The sequence below is a fragment of the Vidua macroura genome, chromosome 11 (assembly GCF_024509145.1).
Source record: "Vidua macroura isolate BioBank_ID:100142 chromosome 11, ASM2450914v1, whole genome shotgun sequence".
NCBI lineage: Eukaryota > Metazoa > Chordata > Aves > Passeriformes > Viduidae > Vidua > Vidua macroura.
Genome location: NC_071581.1, coordinates 212,830 through 239,525, shown reverse-complemented (window position 1 = coordinate 239,525; position 26,696 = coordinate 212,830). Strand labels below are relative to the sequence as shown.

The 26,696-nt window shown below is 52.1% G+C and overlaps 1 pseudogene; it reads left to right on the top strand.

Moving 5' to 3' along the window:
• The window catches only part of LOC128812976 (hydrocephalus-inducing protein-like), a 79,041-nt pseudogene extending 52,773 nt beyond the window's left edge, over window positions 1-26,268 (top strand).
• Window positions 26,269-26,696: the final 428 nt, after the last annotated feature.

Below are 26,696 nucleotides of genomic sequence, written 5' to 3'. Positions count from 1 at the left end.
GGAGGCAAAAGCCTTAGAGGAGGAAGAGAGGTGGAAGGAAGAAGAGAGGCAGAAGGAGGAAGAGAAGCGGAAGAAGGAAAAGAAAGGTGTCTCTGTGGGGAAGCAACCTCCAAAACCAGAGAAGGGGAAAACCAAAATCCCAGAGAAGAAGGAAAGCAAAATCCCAGAAAAGAAGGAAACCAAACCCCCAGAGAGGGAGGAAACCAAACCCCCAGAGAGGAAGGAAACCAAAATCCCAGAGAAGTGGAAATACAAAGCCCCGAGGATGAGCAAAATCATAATCCCAGAGAAGGGGGAACCCAAAGCCCCACAGAAGGGGAAACCAAAGGCCCCAAAGAAGGGGGAAACCAAAATCCCAGAGGACCTATCTGAGATGGAGAATTTGATCCTGAGGTTTCAGATCTATGAGTCATCACAGCAGAATGTTGCAGAGCTTTCCTCCTGCTGGGACAGGGTTCAGGGTACCATGCAGTTACCTGTGATCCCAAAGGAAAACAACTCCCAGTCTTCACCTGTAAAGAAAGGTCAGAAGACCAATAAGCCTGAGGAGAAGGTGGAGAAGCCTGAACAAAAAAGTGGAGACTGAAGGAGTCTTCAGTCATCTCAGCTGGAGATGGAAAGCAAAGTTGCAGAGGGGGCAGTCAGAGACGAGCATGTCGGGGTGCCGTGCCTGGACATCCAGGTCTCAGATCCAAAGGCCACGATCAGGGAGATCCTGAGGGATGGGACGCTGCCAACGGAAGACGAGGTAACACCCTGCGAGGCTCAGATCTTGAGCTTGTCGTGGTCTTGGGCCCTGGAGCATTGTGTGATAATGGCACAGAGCCTTGTCCAGGTCCCTGATGATGTTCCACAATGACTCTGTATCATCTGTGTGGATGGGGAAGTTATCACCATCCCTCAGATGGGCAGGAAGTGGGAGTGCTCTGTGTACAAGTATCCCATCTGTTCAGAGTTTCCCAGCCTGGAAGTCATAAACGGCCCCAGGACAGGGCAGCTCACAGCCATTGTTTTCTTCAGCTGAGTCACTTGGGAGGTTTCTCTCCCGGTCCTGCTTGTAGCTCTTGACTCTGCTCTGGAGCTTGCTCACCCCACTGGGCATAACAAAGCACTTGTACTTCATGTAAATTAAAAACCCCCTTGTCAGAAGCTCAGTGCCTTTAAAGAAGGAGTTGTGAGGATGAAGGTGACAGAAGTATAAGCAGGGTTTTCTCTTCTGTTTTAGGTGCTGCAACATGTGGGACTGCATCCCGACGGGCCTCCCCTGCCCCCTGCTGCTGTGCTCTCCATAGTCGAGTACCCAGAGGAGCGGCTGGCCTCTGCAGAGCGCGTGGAGCCCTTCGCCATTGTGGCACCGGGAGGTGCTGCTGTGGAAGACAGTCTGGTGGGTGCTCCAGTGGTGCCAGGGCAGGGACCAGGCTAGATGGGGACATGGGGGACAGGTTGGATGGAAAAGGATCATGGTGGAGAGGTAGTGAAGATGTGATGGGGCCCTGTGTCTGCAGGTCTCCTTTCTGTCAGGGATGGGACAAAAGAGACAGCTCTGCTGGAGACAGAGCAGTTCTGTAAGACAAGAGGGGAAAAAAATCACTTAAAACCATCAACTTCCTTTGAGGAGAGGGTCTGAGTGAGGGGGAGTGTCCTAGGCAAAACAAACACCAACAAGGAAGACCAAGTCCATGGGCAGGTGGACTTATTTATTTATGCTCTCTTCCGTTGGTGAACAAACCCCCAGTTTGCTTTCCAGGATAGGGATGTCTCAGGGCTCACCTCTCCCTCCCTTTTCTCTCTCCCCTTAGGCCAAGGCCCCTGATGTGGAGGGCAGTTCTGCCGAGGGCCGACCAAAGACAGGTAAAGCAGCCAGCAGAGACAGCTCTGCAAAGGAGAAGCAGATCTCCACACGGAGAACAGAAAGTCCCCGGGATTCCTCTGCAACAGGATCCAAAGGTACACTGGAAAGTGCCTCAGTCCCCACAGAATTCCTCAGGTGAGCTGCACAGGAGGAGGCGATGCCTCTCCTTCTTGGTCCTCTTGCCAAACAAGGTCCATCATCCCCAGCTCCACAGCGACCCCGTGCCAGTGCCTCCGTGGGATGGCGAGTGCACCCTCCTTGTTTCGTTTGCTCCTCAGCAGCGTCTGTAAGCCTCCTCTTTAATTGCCAGGCTGAAACGGTACCGGTGGATAGTGCCTGCCCACGGTGAGGTGGAACTGAAGGTCCACTTTGTAATAAAAAGTGGCTCCGGGGGCTCCCTGGGTTCCCAGCCAGTCCGGGGAGTGATCCGCGGCTGACCGGTCCGCAGGGAGGGGTAGGTGAAACCTGGATAACTCCACCAGAGAGTGACGAGACGTCTCCCGAGCAGTAGGATCCAAGAGGCTTTATTGCGGGAAAGGATCAGGAACAGGAGGAGAAGGCAGGGAACACAAGCACTCTCGGAGGGAACTGGCTCCAGGAGCCCAGAACAAAGGCGGGACAGAGCATATAAGGGCAGAGGGATAGGAGTGGCTAGGGTACAGATCAACCAGTGGGTAACGGGTAAAGGGGAGGAGACGGGATGGGGTGACATACAACGAACCAATCGGGTTACAGGAGAGGAGTGGCATGTCAACAGGGTCCAATGGGGTTAACAGAACAAGGGAACTTTCCAGAACTGGGGAATGTGTTAGACTTTGATGGGCAGTTTCCACTGGGGAGGGGAGCAACAGGTAATTGACAACTTCTCTACACTGAAGCCGCCTCCCAAGGGAGAGCGGGGACCCCTCCCACCACTCCCCCTTTTTGGTTTATTAAAAATACATTCCCCACAGTTCTGGACAACATTTTCTTAAAAACGGTTAAGGCAATAGAAATTAAGAAGATGATAATTAAAATCCAAACTAAACCTTTAACAATCGGAATGGCCCACCCAGGATCACCCCATTGAGAAAAGATCTTGTTCACAGCGTCCACAGCCCCAGTTTCAGTTTTTAAGTCCGTCACCAACGCCTGGATCCGCTGGATGCTGGCTTGGATGGATGTGCTCTTTGATGACAAATTGAAGCAGCACATCCCTTCAAAGTCCTCGCAACTGTGGCCATGGGCGAGCAGCAGAAAGTTGATGGCCGCTCTGTTTTGTAAAGTGGCGTGCCTGGTGGTCTCTTCTTCCGCCAAAAGATCTGATAAAGCGGCAGAGGTAGCATTGGCCTGCTTACTCACCCAACACCCTAAGTGAGAAATCTCACCGAGGGCCTTTGCTGCCGCATACCACGGTAGAAAAATGGATGCGGCGACCCTCTTTCCTTTGCCCCAATCATAAATTTCCAAATCGCAATTTGGGTCGAATTCTCCATAGGATCTCTTTTGGCGTGCCGATTGACTTTCCTTTTTCCAGTCTAGAATTTGTGTCTTATTAGGGGTCAGCGTAGTAAGCTTGCCAAGGCTACAGGGACCCCCTTTGATCTTAGAGGGGATCCCAGCCCACACCCTGTCCCCACAGATCAAAAACACACCCCAAGGGAGCTCCTTAGGGTATGGGTAGGACTTGGACAGTACCGGGCTTGTGTAGTTGCACCACTCGTTGATGTATTTTTTATTAGTTGGTGTTACTTCCTTGATGTTATAATTTGTTTTCCCTTGAGGGGCCTTAGTATAAAATCTAATGCAAAAGTGAGCCCTTGTGGACCCCAGTAGATCTAATTCCTGGGGTTCCTGTGGTGCCTGTGGTAGTGTCCTTATCCAACCCACCCAGGAGTCCGCCGGGTTGGGCTTCATCCCTGTGAGTGGAAAGTCATTTTCCGACAGGGGGATTCCCACCAGGCATGTAGACAATGGGTTGTCTACACCTCCCATGGCCATGCAAAGTTGTTCTTGCCCGATGGACTTTGCCAGCGTGACCCAGATGTTCTCTTTGGGCTGCGGTACGATCCAGCTTCCTGCCAGGTGGAGACACAAGATGGTGAAGAGTGCTGCTGCAGGAAGCTGGTCACTGCGGGGTGCTCTGGCTGCTGTGACTGCCATTCTGGGTGGCCCGAAGTCTGATAAATAGACACATAAAGGAAATAAGGACAATGGCCCCTTTGAATCCCCCTCCTCCCCCGTTTAAATCAAAATAGTATCAAAATAGGAAAATTTAATCGTGTCAGGTATGAGGGAAAAAGGGGTGGGACAGGAAAGTGGTAGGACAGGAAAGGGTAAGGGATGGAAGGGGATGGAGTTAGAGGGTAAACAGTCCAAGCCGGTGGGAAATGTCTGTTTGTTATAAGGGTTCTGACGGCGGCGTTAACAGGTGCAGTCTTCTTCCTCTTTCTTCGGCTCCACGCGACGGTGGTTTTTGCTGGTGCTGGCGTCTCGGGGGAGTGTTCCGGGGGTTGGCTCTCGGCAGCGGTGTCTTCTCTGTACGGCTTGATGAATTTGCCGGGGATCCACCTGGGGCCCTGTTCTGTTGAAACACATTTATACCCTCTCCCCCACGTTATTAGAGGGTATGGGCCTTTGATGACTTTTGACTCAGGGTCTTTCACGAGCACAGGAGGTCTCTCCTTCAACTGCGCCCTGGTGTTATTATGGAAATGGCACAGGATTGGGGGGTTTGGCTCGCGGTCCGAACAGTTCCATGAAGTTGAGAACGTACAGAGCCTTGCACAACCTTTCTACAGGGCTTGTGGTAGGGGCCGAATCATTCTGTTGTTCTAACAATTTCTTAATTTCCTGGTGTTTCCGTTCCACGATTGACTGCCCTGTAGGGTTGTGTGGAATTCTGGTGACATGATCAATGCCCCATAGTTGCACAAACTCCATGAACTGTTTGGACGTGAACCCTGGTCCGTTATCAGTCTTGATGGTTTTTGGGACACGCAGAGTGGAGAAAGCCATGTATAAGTGTTTCATTATGTCTTTGGTTTTTTCCCCCATATGGGTGGAAGCGAACACTGCCCCCGAGAACGTGTCCACCGACACGTGGATATATTTGAGCCGGCCAAAAGAGGGGAAATGGGTGACATCTGTCTGCCAGATGTCCAGTGCCCCCAGTCCCCGGGGGTTAACCCCCGTCGCTAACAATGGTAACGCATGGGACTGGCAGTTGGGGCAGGTGGCTAAGATGGCTTGCGCCTGCTCCTTAGAGATCTTAAACTGGCGGCATAGCGCTGGAGCATTCTGATGGTAAAAGGCGTGGCTCATCTTAGCCTGCATGTGGACATCTGGCAGGGAAGGTGTCAAGGCTGCTGGGTTTGCTGAGTTGGTGTGCGCTAACATTGCCAGAGTGTCCGCTCTCCAGTTGCCCTCAGTGATATCTCCTGGCAGGTCTGTGTGTGACCTAACATGCAAAATATGATAAGGTTGCTCTCAGTGGGAGATCAGCCAAATTAATTCTGAGAGCAAGCTATAGAGTATTTTATTCTGAATGTCTTTGAGCAGGGCATGTTCGGCCTGCTCTGCTATCCCGGCTACATATGCCAAATCAGTTACCAGGTTGAACGGTTGTTGAAATTTTTTGAAAGCTCTCACTACCGCTGCAAGTTCAGCGATCTGGGGGGAACCCTGAACTATTTGGATGTCAGACTCCCACTTCTGACTGTCCGGGTCCTTCCAAGTGATCACTGATTTGTGGGATCTACCCGACCCATCAGTGAACACCGCGAGAGCGCCTTTCAGTGGTGTTTTTTGAAAATTTTTGGAGCCAAATACAAGGTGTCTTTAAACAATTTGTGTTTAGGATAGTGTATCAGAATCTGGCCAGGATAGCTAGCAAGCGAAATTTGTAATCCATTTGTTTGTAGAAGGAAGTCCAATTGATCCAAATTTAAAGGTAAATAAATGCATGTTGGGTCACACCCTGCAAGGGTCCGGAGGCGCTGGCGGGCCTTAATGATCAGTTTTGATATTAATTCTGGAAAGGTGGTGACTGTCTTGGCGGGCTGGTGGGGGAGGAACAACCACTCGATGATAAGGAGTGGGTCCCTCTGGCTGTCGTCCCACTGGAATAACAGGGCGTGTAAGTTTGGGGACTTACCGAGGATGGCACACTGGATTGGGAGGGACCGCGCGACCCGATGCGCCTGGCGGGACTTGATAGCATCTGCGACTCTCTCCAAGGTCTCACGGGCATCTGGGGTGAGATGGCGTGGGGATGCCAGGTCGCCGTCGCCTTTCAGCAGGTGAAAGAGTGGCGACAGCTCCTCCGTGGTGAATCCCAGGAGAGGTCGGATCCAGGTGATGGTACCGCAGAGCTGCTGCAAATCCCGCAGGGTCCGTGGTCGTCTTTGATGACAAGAGACTGGGGCGCGACGGTCCTTCCCGTGATCAAGAAGCCCAGGTATTTCCAGGGGGACGGCAGTTGGATCTTGTCCTCCGCGATCTGAAAGCCCGCATCCTTGATAGCTTTTACTGTCCTGTCCAAAGCTGCTTGTAAACAGGTAGAACTGGCAGCACAAATTAAAATGTCGTCCATGTAGTGTAGAATAATGGCCTCCGGAAAGAGGCGGCGAATTGGGGAAAGGACCTGCGCTACAAAGGTCTGGCAGAGCACAGGGGAATTTTTCAATCCCTGGGGCAGAGTGGTCCATTGGTATCGTTTATATGACTCACCTCGGTTGATAGAGGGAACCGAGAATGCGAATCTGGGAGCATCTCCGGCGTATAGCGGGATGTTAAAGAAACAATCCTTGATATCAAGGATTGCGATCTGCCAATCCCGGGGCAGCATAGAGGGAGAGGGAAGGCCTGGTTGCAAGGGGCCCATATCCTCAATAACATCGTTAACCCTGCGTAGGTCTTGGAGCAGGCGCCACCTGTCTTTGCCGGGTTTTTTAATAACAAAGACAGGCGTGTTCCAGGGGCTGGTGGAAGGTATTAAATGCCCCAGGCGCACCTGCTCCTCTACAAGTTCGTTGAGCGCCTTAAGTTTCTCGATTGGCAAGGGCCACTGGCCCACCCACACCGGTGTGTCAGTTTTCCAATTGAGCGGTGGGGAGGTGCGCTCCGCAGTGGCCCAGACTAAAAATCCCACGCAGGGCTAGGGATGTCGAGGCGGGCGCCCCATTGGGACAAAACGTCCCTGCCTAGTAATTTGATATTGGATGTAACAACAAAAGGCCGAATCATGGCAATCTGACCCTCCGGCCCCTCTACACACACGAGGTGCTTACTGCGACGGGAATTGACGGCTCCTCCCACACCGGAGATTGTGCCACAAGGGGACACTAACTCCCAGTCGCGCGGCCACTCTGCCTGAGGGATGATGGTAACATCTGCTCCGGTGTCTGCCATCAGGTCCATGGAGATGTTTTTCCCCTGAAAAATAAATGAGGTCTTAATAATGGGTCTCTGTTTAGTAACGCTCTGTATTAAAAAAGCAGAAGGGTCTTGTTGAAATGGAAAGTCCGGTGAAAAGTCGTGGTCGTCTTCTTCTTGGTGGCTGTGCAAAATGTAGCACAGGGCTAAAGGAGACCCTTTTGGCAGAGAGAACGGAGGATGATGGCAAACCACGGAGACGTTGAGCTCTGCCCCCGGCTCAAAGTAGACGACCTCCGGGATGATGGTGAGGTCGTCCGGCGTGCTGATGGAGTCTCCGATGAACAACACTGTGACAGGGTGGTCGCGGTATGGCGGCGGCAGGAATCCCACCGGGACACGGACCAAGTCCTCATCCGGAAACATGATGTGGATGGAACTCCGGAGGACTTGGCGGCGGGCACTGTTCAGTTGTTTAGTCCGTCTGAGGAGCCGGAGCCCGTCCTCCTGGCTGCGGACGTCCGGAGAAATGTGCCGCTGGGGCAGTGGTTCTCCGGGAGCGATGGCAGCACAGGGAGCTGGGACGGGCCATTTGATGTCGTAGCGCGGCCCCTCAGCGCGCTCCGCCTCCCGTTTCCCGGCCGATGAAAACGTGGATTCTGATAAGGCGGCCTCAGGGAGGGGTTGTACGCATGGTATGACCTCTCTGGCGGCCAGTGTGGGCAATTGGCTTGTATGTGGCCCAACTGACCGCAGCCGAAGCAACGCGCGTTCGTTAGGTCCACCATCGCCTCCCCCACCCCTTTGCTCACCGCGAACGCCACAGTCTGCTCCATTGATGCCGCTTTGGTGCACGCCTAGACCATCTTGGCGATGGTCGGCTCTGGATCCTGGGGGAGAGCTCGCAGGATCTTCTTTGTCTCCGGGTTGGCGTTGGTCAAGGCCATCTTGCGCAGCAGTTCTTCCCTGGCCTTGACGTTCTCGATCTGCCAGTCTATAGCCTCCTTTAGCCAGTCTATGAACTTAATAAAAGTCTCGTCAGGGCCTTGGAGGATGGATGAAAAGTTCTGGAGGGGGGTGGTTCCGTCGGGGATTTTTAGTAGGGCCTCCTTCCCGGCGTCTCGGATGTCAGCTAGCAAGTTATCGGGAAGGAGGATCTGGTCTTCCGGCTTACTAAATTCCCCTTCCCCTGCCAGCGCCTCCAGGCCCTCAGTGCCATCTCCCAACACCTCCTTAAGGTCATATTTTGTTAAGATGGGCTTTATTAGCTTTTTCCAATGGATTTCCCACAGAAGAAATTCTGTGGGAGACAGCAGAGCCTTCGCTATGTAGCGAAGGTCATGCTGTACCAGGGTATGTCCGGTGAAAGTTAGGTCTAATACGTTTTTGAAGAAAGGGGAATTTCTCCAATAGTCCTTGGCTGCCTTCCTCAACTCCTTCACCTCCGCGTATGGCAGTTGCTCCCACCGCGGTTCCTTCCCCCTCTTGAGCTTGACCGGTGCCGCGATTGGGCCTAGATCCCTGGCGAGATCTAGGTCCCCATCCCTGATGGCCTTGGCCCTTATCTGGGCCCAGCCCTCCCCTGCCTTGGTTGTTGGCCGGGGGTTGTCACTGTCCTCATCCTCATCCTCTTCCGAGGATGAGGCAGGACGGGCTAGGGCGCGAAGCCTCTCCCTTGCCAGTGGGTCCTGGTTACGGGAGACCCTGCAGGCCAAGATGGCCTGCTTCCGGCAAGGCCTACTTCCGGTTCCGGTGGTGTGGGAACCGGAAGTGGCAGGAGAGGGGGCGTGGCCTGACCCACCCACTGGGGTGTGGCCTTCCAGTAGGCCTGTCCCACCCACCAGGGGCCCGCCCAGGGGTGTGGCTAGGGGGGCAGGATGGGAGGGTCCCGATGTCACCGAGATCGACGCAGCTGGAAGGGCGGGACCCGACGCAGGGGCGGCAACCGACGGAGGGGGCAGAGATGTTAAAGTGGCGGGAACCGGAGGGGTTGAGGAGGAGGAGGAGGCGCCATTTTGTGGTTTAAGGCAATTGGCCACGAGGCTGCCGCCATTTTGAAGTGATGTTAGAACAGAACTGGAACTGGGAGTAAAACTGGGATTGGGGACATGTGGATCGTGGGAATGGATAGGGCTCTTGCTGGGGTGGCCAGTCCCAGCACAAGAGAAGGACAGGGTGGAACGGGAGGCAGCAGGGAGACGGTAGCAGCCCTGTGCCTCATTTTGGCAGGATCTATCTCCCGATCCACCCTTAGGGGAAATGGGGTTAGGAGCGAGGGGGGCGGAATGAGGGGTAGAAAAACTGGGGCCCGAATTTTCCCCTTTTGTTTTAACTAAATTAAAAATAACATCATAAATAGGAAAGAACCTCCCAACCTTAAAATTCCCAGAAACTTGAAGATCATAAATATAACGCCCAACTTTTCCCCAGAATAAGACAGAAAAGACGTCCTCAGTAGAGGCGTCTGGAAAATGATCAAAAATGAAATTAGCAAAAGACTTAAGAATCCTTTTGTTGAAAGAAACATTCCCCAATCACAGGGTAGCCTTAACTTGGGTGTAAAAGTCTCATCTTGCAGGGGAGAGGCGGTTGCCCATCTCCGCACTGCAGAGGAGAATCCCCACCAAAGCAAAGGAGAAAAGAAAAAGAGAAGGGCCTGCGTCAGCTGCTCTATTCGAGCAGCGAGACTCACCAAAACCAGGATGTGGCGAAAGGAAAAGCTGAGGTGGGGTGGTGGAGTTCTGCTGGTGTCGTGGAATCTAGAGCTTCCCCCGAAGCTGCAGGATCGGATATCCACGACTTGTCAGCAGGTCCAGGAGAAAGGGGTCTTCTTAAAACAGAAGAACAGCTGCTCCTGGGATTGGCGGCAAACGGCGCTTGCAATCCTGCAGCGCAGGGTCACAGATCCACACACGGCGAGGAGACGCTCTTCGGGGACCGGGGCAGCAATCACCGTGTTTGGGGCGCCAATTGTAATAAAAAGTGGCTCCGGGGACTCCCTGGGTTCTCAGCCAGTCCGGGGAGTGATCCGCGGCTGACCGGTCCGCAGGGAGGGGTAGGTGAAACCCGGATAACTCCACCAGAGAGTGACGAGACGTCTCCCGAGCAGTAGGATCCAAGAGGCTTTATTGCGGGAAAGGATCAGGAACAGGAGGAGAAGGCAGGGAACACAAGCACTCTCGGAGGGAACTGGCTCCAGGAGCCCAGAACAAAGGCGGGACAGAGCATATAAGGGCAGAGGGATAGGAGTGGCTAGGGTACAGATCAACCAGTGGGTAACGGGTAAAGGGGAGGAGACGGGATGGGGTGACATACAACGAACCAGTCGGGTTACAGGAGAGGAGTGGCATGTCAACAGGGTCCAATGGGGTTAACAGAACAAGGGAACTTTCCAGAACCGGGGAATGTGTTAGACTTTGATGGGCAGTTTCCACTGGGGAGGGGAGCAACAGGTAATTGACAACTTCTCTACACTGAAGCCGCCTCCCAAGGGAGAGCGGGGACCCCTCCCACACCACTTCTCCGCCAAAAAGCCAGGGAAGTTTGAGCAGACACTGAGGTTTGAGCTCGTGCAGACAAAGCGCCAGTACGAGCTGCCCTGCCGTGGCACCGGCCTGTACCCCAGCATCAGCCAGAACCCACGGTAAGGCTGGCCCCTGGCAGCCTCCCATACCACAGCTGCCCCTGAACCACAGCCAGGGCTGCCCCTTGGGGCTTCTGGCCTGGGCAGATCGTGCTGCCTGAGGTCACCCAGCACCTCCGACTGTGCTGGGAGCTGGGAAGGCAGATGGTACCTCAGCCTGCAGGAAGGGTTATGGCTTTCTGACTACATTTCCTGCTTGGAGCATCTCATAGCTCCTCCTTCCCCACTTTCCTGCCCAGGGTGGTGTTTCCATAGTGGAGGGAGACCATGGAGGAAGATGAAATCATCTTCAAGGAATATGTTGAGAGCACAAAGCAATTCCACTTTGGGCCGCTGCTGTGTGGGAAATCAAGAGACTGGTATGTGCTCCCTGCTGGGCCTTGTACTTTTCTGGGCACACCTGGAGAGACAGGCTGTCCTGGTGGCACAACCCAGGGCAGTCCCCGGCAGAGTCCTGGGAGACACATGGGTTTGAAGGACCACAGATGTGTGAACCTAAGCAGATATAGGCAAATGAGCCTTGGCGGAGCTGCTCTGCCTGCCCAGTGGGTGCCTTGGTGGCCGCCTTGGTGGCCAGAGCCGCATGCTGCTGCCAGTCCAAAGGTGACTTGGGGGACAACTGTTGTGTCCCCCCACATGTCAGCTTCAACCCATAGGAAATGAACTTTAGCGGGGTTTTTGAAGTGCTTTGAGCTCTGCAGGTAGCCTGATCGAGCAATTATTCTGTAGATGGTTTTGTAAACCTTTCATTAATCTGTAATTATTAATAAGATTTTATGGTTGACCTGCCAGTGGGTGTCGGGGGGGAACGTACAGCAAGAATTAAATTTTCCTGTAATGACATTGCATCCTCACTGCTGGATAAAGTCTGCCTAAACACGTTGCCATTGAAGCTATTGTGTACTTCTACTTTTACTGTCGCTTTAAAAAAAAAAAAAAAAATTCACATTAAGTTCTTGTCTCCATGGGAGTTCTGGAGGGCTAGGTCTACTTTGACACCCCAAGGAAATGAAATTGAAATAGTTTAAGAAAACAGACAATCTTTAGCCAGGTTGATGGATGGTCTGGGATTTCTGTTTGCCTCTTTAACCCTTGCACTCCAAAGTCATTTCCACACCTGAGAGAAGGGTCATTTGTTATCTTTTTGCATTCCTCTTGGGAATTGATGCTTTATATTTCTTTCTCAGACTTTGAGCTAACCCATGAAATCCAAAGCAGTTTCATGACTTTTATGAAAGAGATTAGCTAAACTCTTTTTCCAAAAGCCTTTCTTTATACCCTGCAGGGAAGGCACCCCAAGGAAGAAGGGAAAAGAACTCATGTGCCTGGTGTACTGTTATTTTTCTAGGCACCTTTGAATTTACGTTGTATTAAAAACTCTTGAAGTGGCCTGAGCATCATCAGACTTCTGGGCTGGAGGCGCCAAGTCCAGGGGAAGGCATCAGAGTAAAGCACGGATGAGCACACGCCCATGCCCCTGACTGGGATCCATTTCCCTCCCTTGTTTGTTAGAGCAGGGTCTTCCAGCACCACTTCCTCGGGTGCACAGGGTGCTCTCCTCGGTGTGTGGCAAAGGCAACAGTCTGCTCTGCAGCCTTTTCCCCTTTTCTGGACAGGTACAAGGCCCAGAACTGTCCCGGCAACTCGGAGAATATAACCATCCTCAACAACTCCCCCATGGACGTAGAGGTCCAGTTCTCCTTTGAGAATGATGGGAAAGCAGAGACGTTCCTTTTGGACCCTCCCAGCATGGCACTGAAACCAAAGGAGAAGCAGGTAGGAGAAGGGCAGGCAGGGCAGGCACCGTGGAAGTGCCCAAGGGCTGCTCCTCCTGCTCACACCTAGAGCTCTTTGATTTCTTCCTGTGGGGTTGGGTCCAGGAGCTGACCATTTGGGCATACCCCACTTCCCCTGGCTTCCTGGAAGACAAACTCTTCTGCAGCATTGGGAAGAACCCGGACCCAGTGGTCTTCAGCCTGTGCTGCCATGGGGTGCACGTGAAGCTGGAGGTCAGCCCCCTGGCGCTGTCTTTTGGCAAGCTGCTTCTGCACAGGTCAGTCATCCCACAAGCACTCCAGAACTTGTGACAAAGAGAAAACGTTTGACTCTGGTTTCCAGGGCACGGATGGAGCTGCTCCAAGTTGCATTCAGTGGCGAGGCTGGTGTGAGCATCCAGCAGCTGATGCCAAGTGCCTTCCTGTCTCTGCAGGACTGACAGCAGGACCTTGGTCCTGAGAAACGACAACCTGCTGCCCATGGCCTGGCAGCTCAGCGGGCTGGATGACCTTGCTGAGGACTTCTCCTTGTCCCAAGATAAAGGCACCATTGATCCCCGCTCAGAGTTTGAAGTGGCAGTGCATTTCAAGGCCAGGCAGATTGGCAGCGTTAAGAAGACCCTCCGACTAGAGGTGAGAGGGACTGTGAGCAGCCGTGTGCTCCTAGGGACAGGGTCAGGAAGAGCTGCACCTGACAGACACAAGGGTGCTGTGACCCCAACTTCTGCCTCTGCACAGCGTTTGCCAGAACGTGCAGTGCATCCACATCCCCCCAGATAACCAGACACTGCATCCTGAGCCTGTACCACAACCACCTTGTCCCTGTGAATGGTTGAAGGTTGTTGTCTGGTTGTACAGACTGCAGCGTGATCTCGACATTCCTCCTGGACTTTGTCTGAAGCTCTTGCATAGTGCAACAAACTCTCCCTGTGGGATTTTGTTCCCCATGGTTTAGGGACTGCATTTCAGAGAGGGGGCTAGGTGATTAGAGAGGGTTGTCAATGCCACCTGCTCTGAGACACCTCACACTTCTTGTGCTTGTTCTTACACCCCTGTGCCTCCCAAGGATGCTTTAGCAGCAGCATTCCCTGCTGTAGGAGTGCAGAGTTGGGCTGATAGGGTTTTTTACTGCAGGAGAATCCCACTGGGGCAGCCCATGAGAGGAACGGGTTAGCAAAGCTTGGGAGTCCGCCAACGCTTGTGAAGCCAGGGAGGCCACAGGGGAAGCAGCCAGCAGAGACAAGGACTTTCAGGCTGCCTACCAAAAGAATAATCTGAACAGTGTTTGTTTCTTGCTGCCTCAGGTTTCAGATACAGAAAATGTCCTGGGGATTGTTCAGGCTGAAAACATCAAAATCTCTGCAAAGGTCTATGAGGTTTCTCTGAGCATTGACATGCCCAAAGGTCAGTGGATGCCTCCCAAACAAAGCAGTCCAGGTGCACTGCATTACCTTGGGAGGTGGGCGACCAAAGCACTGGGATGGGATGGGATGGGATGGGATGGGATGGGATGGGATACAAGGATGGCATGGATACATGCCACAAAGCACGTACCCTGCAACCTGCATGAAATAAAGCATTGTCAGGGAACTGACAGCCTTAAGTCTCTCCCCTCTGAACTTTGAAGTGTGCAGCTTCATGTGCAGATTGGATTTGGGGGCTTTGAAATAACAGTGATGTGAACAGGCAGTTGGCAACGCCCACAGGCTCAGCACAGCATATAAAGTAATTGGATTTGTGCTTGGAAGCGAGGAAATGGGAGCCGAGCTCCTTAGCTACTAAGCCTGCAGATATTTTGAGTGAGAAGAGAAAGGGCAGACAAGTAGCTGGAAAACACTTCCAAGAATGGAAACTTGCTGGAAAGGGTTTTGTGCCGAGACCTCCATGTAGCTTGTGGCCTGTTGTATTCTGCAGCAGCTCACAAATACCGTGTTTGACCTCGCTCTGTGGCTTTTCTGCAGGTTCAGATGGAAGCTTGGAATTTGGAACCATTAATGTCCTGGATAATGTGAAGAAAGTCCTGAGTCTAAAGAACAAAGGGGTATACAACATTGAGTACAGGTGAGTCCAGCTGCCTGGTAGTGAGCATTTCCTTGGGTTCCCAGGCCTGCATTCTCCCTCTGTCAATGGCTAGAATATGTTTCCATGCTGGCAACCTCATGGTAAATACAAAACCTGGGCTCTCTAATCTCAATTATTCTACCAGAGAATCCAGCCCCAAACCAGCAGTTCTTCACAGCTCAGCTGCACTGACTTTCTTGGATGGTCACCTCCTTTATCTTTCTGAGACTCTGTAAAGAAGTGAATGAAAAAATTCCATGTCAAGGTTTCTTGCAGTAACATTGTGATTGTCTGCACTCTCTGTCAAGATCCAGGATTCCCTGAGCAGAGCTGGATTCTCCCTTTTTTTTCTGGTCCTATGCAAAGTCCTGGCTGTGCTGGTGGCACCTATATTTTTAACTGCAGAGATCTCCATTCCTTCTCTTTCTCCCCAGTTTCACGCTGAAGGGTGCAGGTCCCGGGATGCAAAACATGGCATCCTACTTCACTGTTGAGCCTCAGTCAGGCATGCTGACTGCCTCCCAGCCTGGTGTGAATATTGAGATACTCTTCCACCCCACAAGTGAAATCCTTCTCAAGAACAAGCCCATCCTGTATTGCCAGGTGAGCTGCCTGGGCCAGGCTGTGTTATCACACGGTGTTTTGGGAGCATAAACAGGACAGGTGTCTAACGGACACCTTTAACTGGAGAATCCTCTCTCCTGCTTACACAAAGTCTTTCAAAACCATTTGGGAGGCTTCCTAAGTGGAGCTGAGAATCTGATTCTGGAGGAGGTGCTTAAACCGGGAGGGCTACACTGGAGGCCTGGGGTGGAGGCTGGGGACTGGGGTAGAGGCTGGCCTCTTTGCTTTCTTTACCACCCTTCCTGTGGACACAGGTGATAGATGCCAGCTCAGGTGAAGGAGGCCAGGTTGTCACCAACATCCCAGTGATGGTGTCAGCAAAAGCTGAGTACAGCAAGTACAGCATTGAGCCTGCCTCACCCATCGACTTCGGTGCCGTGATCAAGGGCACCAAGGAGACCCAGACTGTCGTGCTGGAGAACAAAGGCATGCTCGGCTTCAAATTCCGCATCCACCGAGCACCCAAGGAGGCATCTGCATTGGAAAGCAAAAGGTACGAGAAGCCCTGCACCACCCTTTCTGTCTGAGGAGGCACAACCCCCCCATGGCTGGTATGTGGCAGGCAGCCACGAGACCTGGGCTATCGTCCATTTGCATCCCTGGCTTGGGGAGAGGGGGCAGAAAAAGGCCTCGGTATCCGCATGTGTAGTATGAAGCTGGTGATAGAGCTGCTCGGTCCAGCAATGGGAGCTGCAGGCTGCTCTCTGGGAGCCATCAGGAGCACAAAGGCTTTCCTCTGTGAGGAGGAAGGCCAGCTTTGGCCTCAGAGAAAGGCAGGGGCGCTCAGCATGACACATACCTCTGCTTTCTCCTCTCAGTTCAAAGCAAGGGGAATCTGCTCCATTGCCTACAAAGCACTCAGCAAAGAAATCAAGCTCCTTGACACAGGTGAGTGACTCCTGCTCCCCAGCAGTGCTGCTGCAGGGGATATGAGAAGATGCTGCTGTGCCCAGGCTGGGGGCTCATCACCATAGGGTGGGATGTGGTCTGCAGGATGGAGTCCAGTGTCTGCTCAGTCCCCCTGGCAGTCCTGTTCTCTGGCTCTTGACCTGGAGTTGTGGGGTCAACAGAGGGGAGCAGGTCCTGTGTTTGGTAGCTGCGAGCCAGCATAGGTCTGTGAACACCACAGAAGCAAAAACATCCCCCACTGAACTCCCAGTCCACAGAGCTCAGACAACATTGCTTTTTCTTCTTCCCAGTCCCCTCCCTCTCTCCCGTCATTTCTCACCGCTATTTCTGCTCTCCTGTGTTACCTATGGAGATTGAAGGATCAGAGCTGCCACCTTCATTCTTTACACTCAAACTCCTTTCTCTCTGCCACTTGGGACAGATTTGCAGCTCCTCTTGGCTTGTTGCTCTCAGCCTGGGGCTGCCTTTGGGCCATGGATTCATCCTTCCCTGCCCTGGGACTGGGTGCTTGGGCCCAGCTGGAGGCCAAGGCAGGACATTCTCTTTGCTGGGGTGCTCGAGGCACAGCTATTAGCCATCAGCTTCTCCTGGAACTTTTTCTGCAGGGTCACCTCAATCTTGGCATGTTCACGGTGTCCCCCTGCTCCGGCTCCATCCGTCCCCGGGGCCAGCAGAAGATCACAGTGGAATGCCTCGCAGAGCAGGAGGGGACATGTGAGGAGCAGCTCTACATTGACATCCTGGGCAGAGACCCCAAGGACAATCCCCTCGGCATTCCCTTTACCTTGATTGCCAAGTCCTGCGTCCCAGGTACCTACTGCCCACAGTTCCCTTGGTCACACCTGCTGCTGATCAGCACCTACACTTGCTGCTTGGATAGAGAGGCACGCTAGCCTTGGTGTCCCACCTTAAAATCCTCAGAGGTTCCAGCCCTCTTCAAGTCCACCACTGGACTCATCCCTCCCAGGCTGAGAGGGATGCATGGAAGGATAAAAAGAAAGCAATGCTCTCTAAGGCTGAGCTCCATCCTCACAGCCAGCTCCCCCACCCAAGGCTGGGTTTAGCAGTCACCCGGGCAGAAAGGGCTTATCAAGCCTTCTGAGAGGCCAGCAGGGCCCAGATAAACCCATCAGGGAGGCTTCTCCATGCTCATCCCTCCGGTGTGTCCACAGGACTCATTGAGGATGTCACGTTAATCTTCAAGGAGTACCCGATCTGCAGCAGCACCGACCTCAAACACAAGATGCAGTCGGTGAAAGGCAGGGGCCTGTTTGTCAGAGATGAGAACAGATTCATCTTCAACAATGTTCTGGTTGGGCAAGAGGCTGTAGCTCATTTCAGTATCTATAGTGCGAGCAGTCTGCCATGTGACGTGGTCCTCTCCATCACACCCCTGCCTGGAAAGGTAAGGACAGGAGGCCAAGGTGGTGGTTACCCTCTAAGGGCCGTGTGAGAGCCTGTTTTGGTCTCCAGATGCTTCCAGATTGCTTCCTGTGGCCCAGACTAGGCTAGCTCAGTGCAGGTCAAACTGCAGGGGAGAGCAGCAGAGCCAGGGAAACAGTTGTGTGGAATTCTGCATGTCTCGGGCAAGGCTTTGGCTCACACCTCTGGGTCTTCAGTGGGAGAATGGAATCCTTCTGAACCTCTCTTGGAAGCACACGCAGAGAGGGGATGTTATGAACTGACATGCCAGGGCTAAAGCAGAGCATTTCCTCAGGCTCCCTGGCTTTTCCTCCTCCTTGAAGGCCAGTTCTAGGTTATTTGCAGGGTCTTCCATGCAGTGCCCATCTCCCATATAGGCTGGGGCAGCTGCCAGCGCTCAAAACACACAGTGCAGCATTCCCTGGGAGGGAGAGAGCCTGCCCAGGGAAGCAGGAAGACACACTGTCCTGGGCTGTTCTCAGTAATGCATTTATGTACAAAACTGTGTCATGTTGAAAGGTGTTTTCTCCTAACATTGCTCTCTGGGTTCCCCCAAGGAACAAATCACTATCAAAAACATTTTCAATTTGGATCCAGTCAAGATGTCCGTTCCTGGCTCATCCTATGCCGTTGCTACGGTGACCTTCACCCCGCCAGATGAGCAGAACTACAACTGCACATTCACGGCTTCCCTTGTCATCCCAAAAGGGTAACTGACCCTATGAAATATTGGGGGAGGCCTCACTGATAGCTGCCTCTCCCCTGGGAAGGAACAGACCTCTTGTTAGCATTAATGCTTTCAGTAGCCTTAGGCAGAGTACTTGGCATGAGATGATCTGGGAGGCAGTAACTCTTAGAAAAGAAAAAATAGGCTGATGGTTTAGCCTGTATGAGGAATTACAAAGACAGGCAAATATTAGGTGGGCAACCAGAAGTTACTGAGATGTGCTGCAGCTGAGCTGGGGGTTTCCAAGGACAAAAGCTTAGATGAAGCAGTTTCTGTACCAGCAAGTCAGCAGTGACAATTTCCTCTTTGTTTCTGTAAAATGAGATGATCCTCTGTGATTACCTGGCATTCATTAAGCTGTTGTTTAGTGATTGGAGCTGGTATGAAAGAGGAGCCTAGTTCCTCTGCCCTGGGACCTGTGTACTGGGGCTTTGACTTGCCCTTCCTCAACCCTTTAGTGGCTGAATTGGAACAAGAAAAGTCTAACTGCTAATAAGCAATTGCTTTTTTACTGTTCTTGGAAATGATCTTTACTGATGGTGACGATGATGTATTTTTGCCTTCTTGCTTTCATGCTGTGCTTTTGCTTGTTGCATAAGTCTCATCTCACTGCAGCCAGGGGATTTGCCATATCTCATCTGGTGCCTCATTTACCTGCTGTAGTGCATGATTTAATTAAGTGAAATTATTTTTAACTGTTATTGTGGAAGGCTCTGGCTCTTTGGAGCAGATTCCTCTTGCAAATGGCCCTGAGTGGATTGGGAAGAGGCTGGTGGGGGGGCTGTGTTGTGGGGTACAGGGGCACCAGGCAGGGAAAACACTCTGGCCCTTGCTGCTTTGCGTGCCCAGTGAGAAATGGGTTAGTGCCAGCTGAAATTGTTTCTGTGCCTCTCCTGCAGCTCTGTGAAAATCAAACCCCAAACCCTGACCTTCACCATCAGCGGGAGGGGGCACGAGCCGCAGCTGACAGTCGTGTGCCCGAGTGCTCGCAGCGAGAGGGGAAACGCCGTGCTGCGCTTCAAGAGGCTCCGGCTGGGGGATTCAGAGACGCTGCCCCTGGTCATCCGTAACAACGGCAGCATACCTGTCAAGGTGAGGAGGACCTGCTCAAGGGATGGCCTGGTTTGGGAACAAGTGCTTGTGGCACAGGGGACGGGTCCCAGAAAACATGGCAGACCTGGGAAGAGGTGTCAGAAATTCTTTTTAAGCAAGTGACTGACATCTGTTCTCCAAGAAGGGAGTTCTTGGAAATTTTCCATCCAGTCTTTCTTCTTTAAGTTGAACACAAGAAAGATGGTGGAAGTATTTGAGATATATATATATATATATATATATATATATACATACATATATATATATATATGTATCTCAGGTCACCTTTTGTTCTCATGGACACGTGTGATTTCCCAGTTCACTACATTTTAAGTAGACTTAGATGTGGTTTCATTACCTTCTGCTCATTACTTTCTGTCCTGTTTGGTTCTGTGTCAGTTCTATCCAGATGCCTCTGAACACCCTTTTTTCTAGGCTGGTTTGACTTAACTTTTGTGCTAAGTGCTGTTTGTAGTGGGAGAGGTGCTGGGTTCCCATGCGGGACCAGCAGCACTGCGGTGTCAGTCCCTGTGCCATCCTGTACTCACCAGTATCGTTGTGCTCTGGGTTCCCTTTTCTCAGATTATGTTACACCTGGAGGATAAGCATGGAGCGTTCTTCTTGAAAGGCAGGGCCTCCACACTCAGGATATTCCACACTGAAGATGTGGAAGAGGACTCCGTTGGAAACGGTAAGTTCATTAACCATGAAGTGTGATCATGCACGGAGGGAAAACGTGTGCCCTGCTCTTGGCTTCTCTGAGCAGCAGCCAGATGTTAGGCACAGTGTCGTTCCTCGGGCTCTCTGTCCCCCAAGCTTTTCTTGGGGCTTTTCTTGCAGGGTTTCCTCCTAGCCAGTTGTAGGAAGTCTTCTGTTCTTCTAGACATGGTGGGTTGAGTTGTGGGGGACTGTCAGTACCTCAGTGGACCCTCTGAAGTATTTGCTGCAAGTGGGAAGGTACCAGCCTGAACAGACACAGCCCTTGAGCACACAGCCAGCAGAAGCCAAAAGCACTCTTTGGCTCAGCTTTGCATATGGCTGGAGCTGGCTGGAAGCAGATGGAATGAGGGCTGGGCATCAGCCTGCGGTTAAGCTGCTTAAGTGGTGATGTGTCTGGAGGTGGCAGTCTTGTGAACATAGGAAGAGGGTCTGGAACCACTGGGGATAGAACCTGTGCTTAGAAGGCATCTGGTTTCAACCTCTTATTCCTCATATATCCTATGGAACTATTTCCTCTGTACAGCTGTATCACTTAACTCTGATTTCCATTGCTGTGTAGAGAGCAAGCCCCCGAAGAAGCCTTTCTTCCTTCTGCATTGCGGGCAATCGACAGAGTTTGATGTCATTTTCAAACCCACGTGGGCTCAACGTCTGGAAGGGGAGATTTGTCTCTTCATGGGGGACATGTGCTCTAACAAAACCCTAGTAGAGCTGGTGGGTGAAGGCCACAAGGATGAATTCACCCTCGATGGCCTAGAGGAAGACACAATGGAGAGGAATGCTGAGAGCAGTCTGAAGAAAGACATCATTGATGGTAAGAGAGGAGAAGCTGCCAAGGTGGAGCAAGGAAGAGGAAAATGTCTGCTCATGTGTGTCCTCCCTCTAGCCAGGCCTGGGCTGTCACCCACGGGACTTGGTGTCCTGTGGGCATGGCAGCCATGCATGCAGAGCAGTGTGTGCTGTGCTGCACGTCGCAGGCTTAGGGATGTGTCAGGATGTTTTCCTGAAGGTGGTGGGATGGGGAACTGCCTGGGGAACTTCCTTGCTCCAAGCCTTCCTCCCTCTGGGAGGAAGTATTGAACATGCAGGGGTCTGTTCACGTGAAGGGGGCAGGTGGAGCTCCCTGCATGCTGAGATCCCTTGCTCTCCTCCTTAACAGCTGTCAGAATGAATCACCTCCAGTTTGGGGACTGTCTTGTCGGGAAGCGCTGCAGCAGGACCTTCACCATCACCAACCACACCCGTAGGAAGGTCATGCGCTTTGAGTGGGAGGCAGACGCCCCATTCCAGTTCTCCCCCAAGGTGAGCGTGGACTGCTCTGCCTTTTCCCATTGCTCAAGCCCTGCCCTGCTGTTCCCAGGAGCTGGCAGGGAGTCCTCACGTACCACTGATAGCCCATTCCAGTGCCATGTAGGAGAGGCAGTCACTGGCTTGGCTGGGCCAAGGCTACCAGCCTTGCAGAAAAGGCTTCATGTTATGGGAGGTGGCACCTTCTGGTCATACTTTTGTCTATCAAACTTCACATAAATCCACTCTGAGGTGCAGATTCCTGGCACAGCTGCTCACCACATCAGTCCCTTGTGCTGTCAGTCCTGCCTTTGGCAGTGCTTCCAGTTTGCTCTTGACTCCCTGATTCTCCCTAGGTGGGACACCTCCATCCTGGCTGTGCCAAGGACATCACAGTGACTTTGAAATCAGATGTCCCAGCCACCTTCAGGAGGCACCTTGTGAAATGTAAGGTGACCAAGATCAACTTTGAGCTGCCACAAAGGGAGGTTCCTGACTGGGATGACCGAAAGTGCACTGTCTCATGGAAGAGTACCACCAGGAAAGACCCGGGAGACAAATTCCCTAAAATAGAGAAGGTAAGAAGCAAAATGGCAAAAAAAGCCAACCCAGCTTTTACAAAAAAAAAAAAAAAAAATAACCACCATAACACCATCACTGCTGGCTGAGCAGCTCCTGCTTCCTCTGGGCATTGGACAGCTGTGAGGTTCACCAGCAGTGCATTCCAGGGGAGAGGTGGATGCACAGTGACCAGACACACTCACACGAGAAGGGGAAGCCTTTTGACAAGAGACCTTCAGCCACACACAAACCATCAGTCTGTGCCACAAGCACAAGTGTTGCAGCCCATGTTGAATGGGGGACAATGTTTTATGATTTTATCCCATTTTATGGTGGCAGAAATTTCTTCATCTCATTTGGTGCCTTCTCACCAACAAGGAGTTAAGTCTGCTGCACTCTGTCTCTTCTTTTAAAGTGGAGAGAAATCCACTTCTCCTGCACATGCTGGTGAACTCCAAGTTTTGTCTGCCCGGATACCAGAGAATTTGGTTGTGGTCTCTGTATTGTGTGGGATATCTGTCTCATCATGGAGTAGCCCAGGCACGGTATGACAGTATGGAGGAGTCCGGAGAAGGATCATCTCCAGAGACTCTTGCTTTTATTGTCACTATTGCCATGCACACTCATCTTGGGTGAAGGCTCTTTCTGAGTTTCTGGACCATTTTAAGGCCTCTTAAACCATCCTCTTTTCTATCAGAATGTCTGCAGTTGGAGACTTTCCAAGTGAGATCTTTCACATCCCAAAATGCCCATCCCCAGCTCCCAGCAGTGTGGCTGTTGCTCCACACAAGACATCTGGAGAGCACTTTCTCCTAAGACAAGAAGAAAAAGGTGCTTTCTAGAACTCTTCAGTCTTGGGGTTCTCCATCTACAGAGCTCCAGCAGGGGAACTTAAACCAAATTTTGAGACCTGCTGGATTTATAGGGGACCAGGAAAAGAGTCAGTCCCTCTACAAGGTTGAAGTACAGGGACTGGAAACCAGCTGTAGTCTCCATGGGGATATTAGCAGCTGTGGTAGTGACTGCTTTGATCACTGGGTAGAAACAAGTACTGTAGCAGAGCAGTCCCAATTTTGTCATCTTTCCAGGGAAGTAAAAGTGAATGGTCCTTTCTAGTCCCTCTATGAGGCTGATCTTGGAGGCCAGAAGATCCCCTTCTCAGCCAGACCTTCTGGGCTCTGCTCAGTGATTCCTCCCTTCTCTGTTTGCAGGTGGTCGAGATAGACCCAGAACCGGCTCACACTGTGGTGGAGGAGAGCAGCCAGGAGGCCGAGGTGTACCTCAGTGCCGTTGCTGCCCACAAGCAGTTGAAGCTGAAGACGATGGTGGTTCAGTTCAAGGATACCCAGCCCTCCCAGACAAGGACAACCACGTGAGTGCTGGAGGCCAGGCAGGACCCTGCGAGCAGGAGCTGCCTTTGCCCAGGGCTGGCCCAGTGCCTGCTTCCCAGAACTCTGCCCCAGCCCAAAGCAGCACAGGCCCATTTATGTGCACGCAAAGCCAAGCAGGAGATGGTGCTCAGGAGAGGTTCAATGCTGCCATACCTTTCTGCTGAGAACAGCCATGGGTTTGCTTTCACTGCGTGTCACCTGTCCTCATCTGCTCAAGAATAAGTTTGCAGTCAAACCAAGGCCTAAAGTCCAGAGCAAGCCCCTTAGCTTCGGTGTCCTGGGCACCATGTTGGCCCTTTCCTCTTAAACATCCAGACTTGGAAATACTGTTTTGGGCCACCCAGGACAGCAGTCTGAGCGTGGCAGGGTTGCCTGGGGAAGAAGATGCTCCTCAGCAGAAAGTGGTACCAGGAGTCCCTCAGACAGTGTTACTGTACTATTTGCTTTATATTTATTGGACCTTTTTTTTTTATTCCTCCTTTTTGCTTTTCAGTTTCAAAATTCACAACGCAGGGAAGGAAGCCCTGGAGTACTCCTGGGATTATGCCGCAGATAGAGAACCAGTGAACAAGCCATTCTCATTCACTCTGATGCGTAAGGGCATTTCACCCCAAAACATGAATTGCTTTTTCATCCTTGTCCACACGTCCACTTTCATCAGCATCTTCCCAGCTGCAGCTGCAGAGTTTTCTCCTTGTCCCTCTCTGCCTTTCAGCCTTTTCTGTTCTTGCTCTGCCACTTCTGCTCTGCAAAGGACTGACCCAGGATCTGGGGAGAGCCACGTGCTGGGTCAGGACTGGGAAGGGGGACATCAGGTCATCTCTTTGAGAAGTCTGAGACTGGGAAAAACAGTTGTGTTAACTAGTGACCTGCCCTGCAGCCACTGTCTGTGTGCAGTTCCTCACTCCAGGGCAAATGCAAAGTTACTGTCTAAAAGCAACTCTCACTGTCTAAAAGCTTTGGCACAGGAGTGTGTGCTGCAGGCAGAGACTCTGCTCCAGACGCCCTATTTCCTGCTGGAATAAAGTTCTTGGCCAGAGCTGCTCCAAGTGCATCCCAGCTCTCCCATCTACGTGCAGCAGGAGGCAGAGTTGCTGGAGCATAAGTCTTTGAAAGGTGTCCTCTTCCTCCCTGCAGGTCGGTTCCTCTCCGATGAAACTGTAAAGCATCGCAGAAAGCTGCTGCGTAGTTACTGGTGGGAGCTGGAACATCCTCCTAAGATAGTTCCTAAAGTGCGGCAGCGGCGGCCTGACAGGAGGCTGCGGTTAGCCAGATTGCGGCAGCAGCGGCGAGACCGGCAGTGGCGCTGGGACTGGATGTGGCAGTGGCAGCGGCAGAATAAGGAGATGCAGGAACTGAGGCTGCAGCTGCTGCAGGAATTGGAGCAGCAGCAGCGGGATTCCGAGCAGCAGCAGCAGGATTCCAAGCAGCAGCAGCCCTCTGAGCAGCAGCAGCAGCCCAAGCAGCCAGATCCTTCCAAGAAGAAACACCGCTCAAAGCAAAAGCATGTCTCTCTGCAGCCTGTCAGTTCCTCCCTGGAAATCTTCCCAGATTTCACCCATGACGTGCCACTGTTCTCCATCAACCCCTCCTGTGGCGTCCTTGCTCCTGGCCAGAAGCAGACCTTTCATGCGCAGTTCTCCCCAAAGTGTGTGGGGAAGTTTAAGGCCACCGTGCTGTGCAGGTGGGAAACATCTTTGCCAACTCATGCTACTGATGGGTATCACTGAATCACAGGGTGGGACAGGGTGGAAGGGACCACAGTAGGTCAACTGGTCCCACTTCCCTGCTCAGGTGGAGTCATCCCAGAGCACAGGGCTGTGTCCAGAGGGCTCTGGAATGATTCCAGTGAAGGACACTCCACACCCTCTCTGGTCAAGCTGGCACCTGCACAGGCAAGAAGTTCTTCCTCAGGTTCAGGTGGAATTTCCTGATCAGGTTCTGCCCATTGCCTCTCGTCCTATTGCTGGGCATCACCAAGCACAGCCTGGTTCGTCCCCTAACACCCTCCCATCAGTCCCTCTGACTGGGATGGGGAGGTGGGCCTGGAGCCAGGCAGCCCCAGAGAAGGCAGCAGAAACACCCACATGAGCACGAAAAGATCATCGTCTGGCCTTGGTAGGGAGACACTGGGAAAAGACACTGTATGAAACATTAAGCTCCTGGAGGGTTGCAAAATCTGGAACGAGAGATCTGGGGACCAGCCAGTCCCTAGCTCTGCTTCCTTTGGGACAAGCAAGGCCTGCTTCTCTACATGGAACCTCGTGTGCTGTAGTTGGTCCCCAGGCACTTAACTGGTCATGTTCCTGTCCTTGCACCTCTGCAGCCTCCATGCAGCGAGTGCAGTTGTTCAATCTGCTGCTCACTGCTTGCACAGAGAGAGGATGCAACACTGTGTGCTCTGCAAGGAGACAGAAAAGCGGCTGGCTGGGAATGTTCGTCAGGCTAATACCAGTCCCCTTCTTCCTAGGATTCCTAACCTGAAGCCAACTCAGAAGAGGGTGCGGGTGATTTTGAAAGGCACAGCCCGGGAGGAGAAGAGTCTTGGTAAACTTGAAGAGTCTGTGTTACGGCAGACAGAGCAAGGCCAGACACCCGAGAAGCAGGTGCACGGGAAACTACCACCTGAGTGACAGCATCTGTGTCAGCTGGAGCATCCGGCAGGAGCCGGCAACATCGTCTCTTCTGCTGCTGATGGTCTCCCACCCTTCACCGGAGACCTCTGCAGCTACCCTTCCAAGCTCCAGTGAAGACCTCTCACTTACCTTTTAGTTACCTAAGTTAATTAACTAATTGTTAGTTGTTAATCAATTGTTCGTTAATTGTTAATTAAACAATTGGCAATAAATTGTTAATTGTCAGATTGTCTTGGTTGCAAAGACAGGTATCTGTGGGACCTCTCTGGAATGGAGAATGTAGACCCTCTTCCCTCCAAATTATTATAACTGAAATTAAGGGGCTTTCAGGCAATGATATGGGAAACGGAGTAGCAGTTTTTTACTAGCATGTGTAACAAGGCAAATAAACACCACCACTGGCAGCAGCAACAAACAGAACCAGATACCAAACCACAGCCTTTCCTCGGCTGTAGGCACTTCCCCTTTGCTGTAGTTCTGGTCACAGCTGGGCAGGGAAGGGAGGCAGATAATGAATAAAGCAATTGCTAGAGAAATTTTAATTAAGCTACACCAAGGAATACACTGGTGAGCTCAAGCACTCAGTGTGATCAATTCTTAAGAACTTTTTGCTGTGAGGGAGTCTATACAGTAGCCAAACA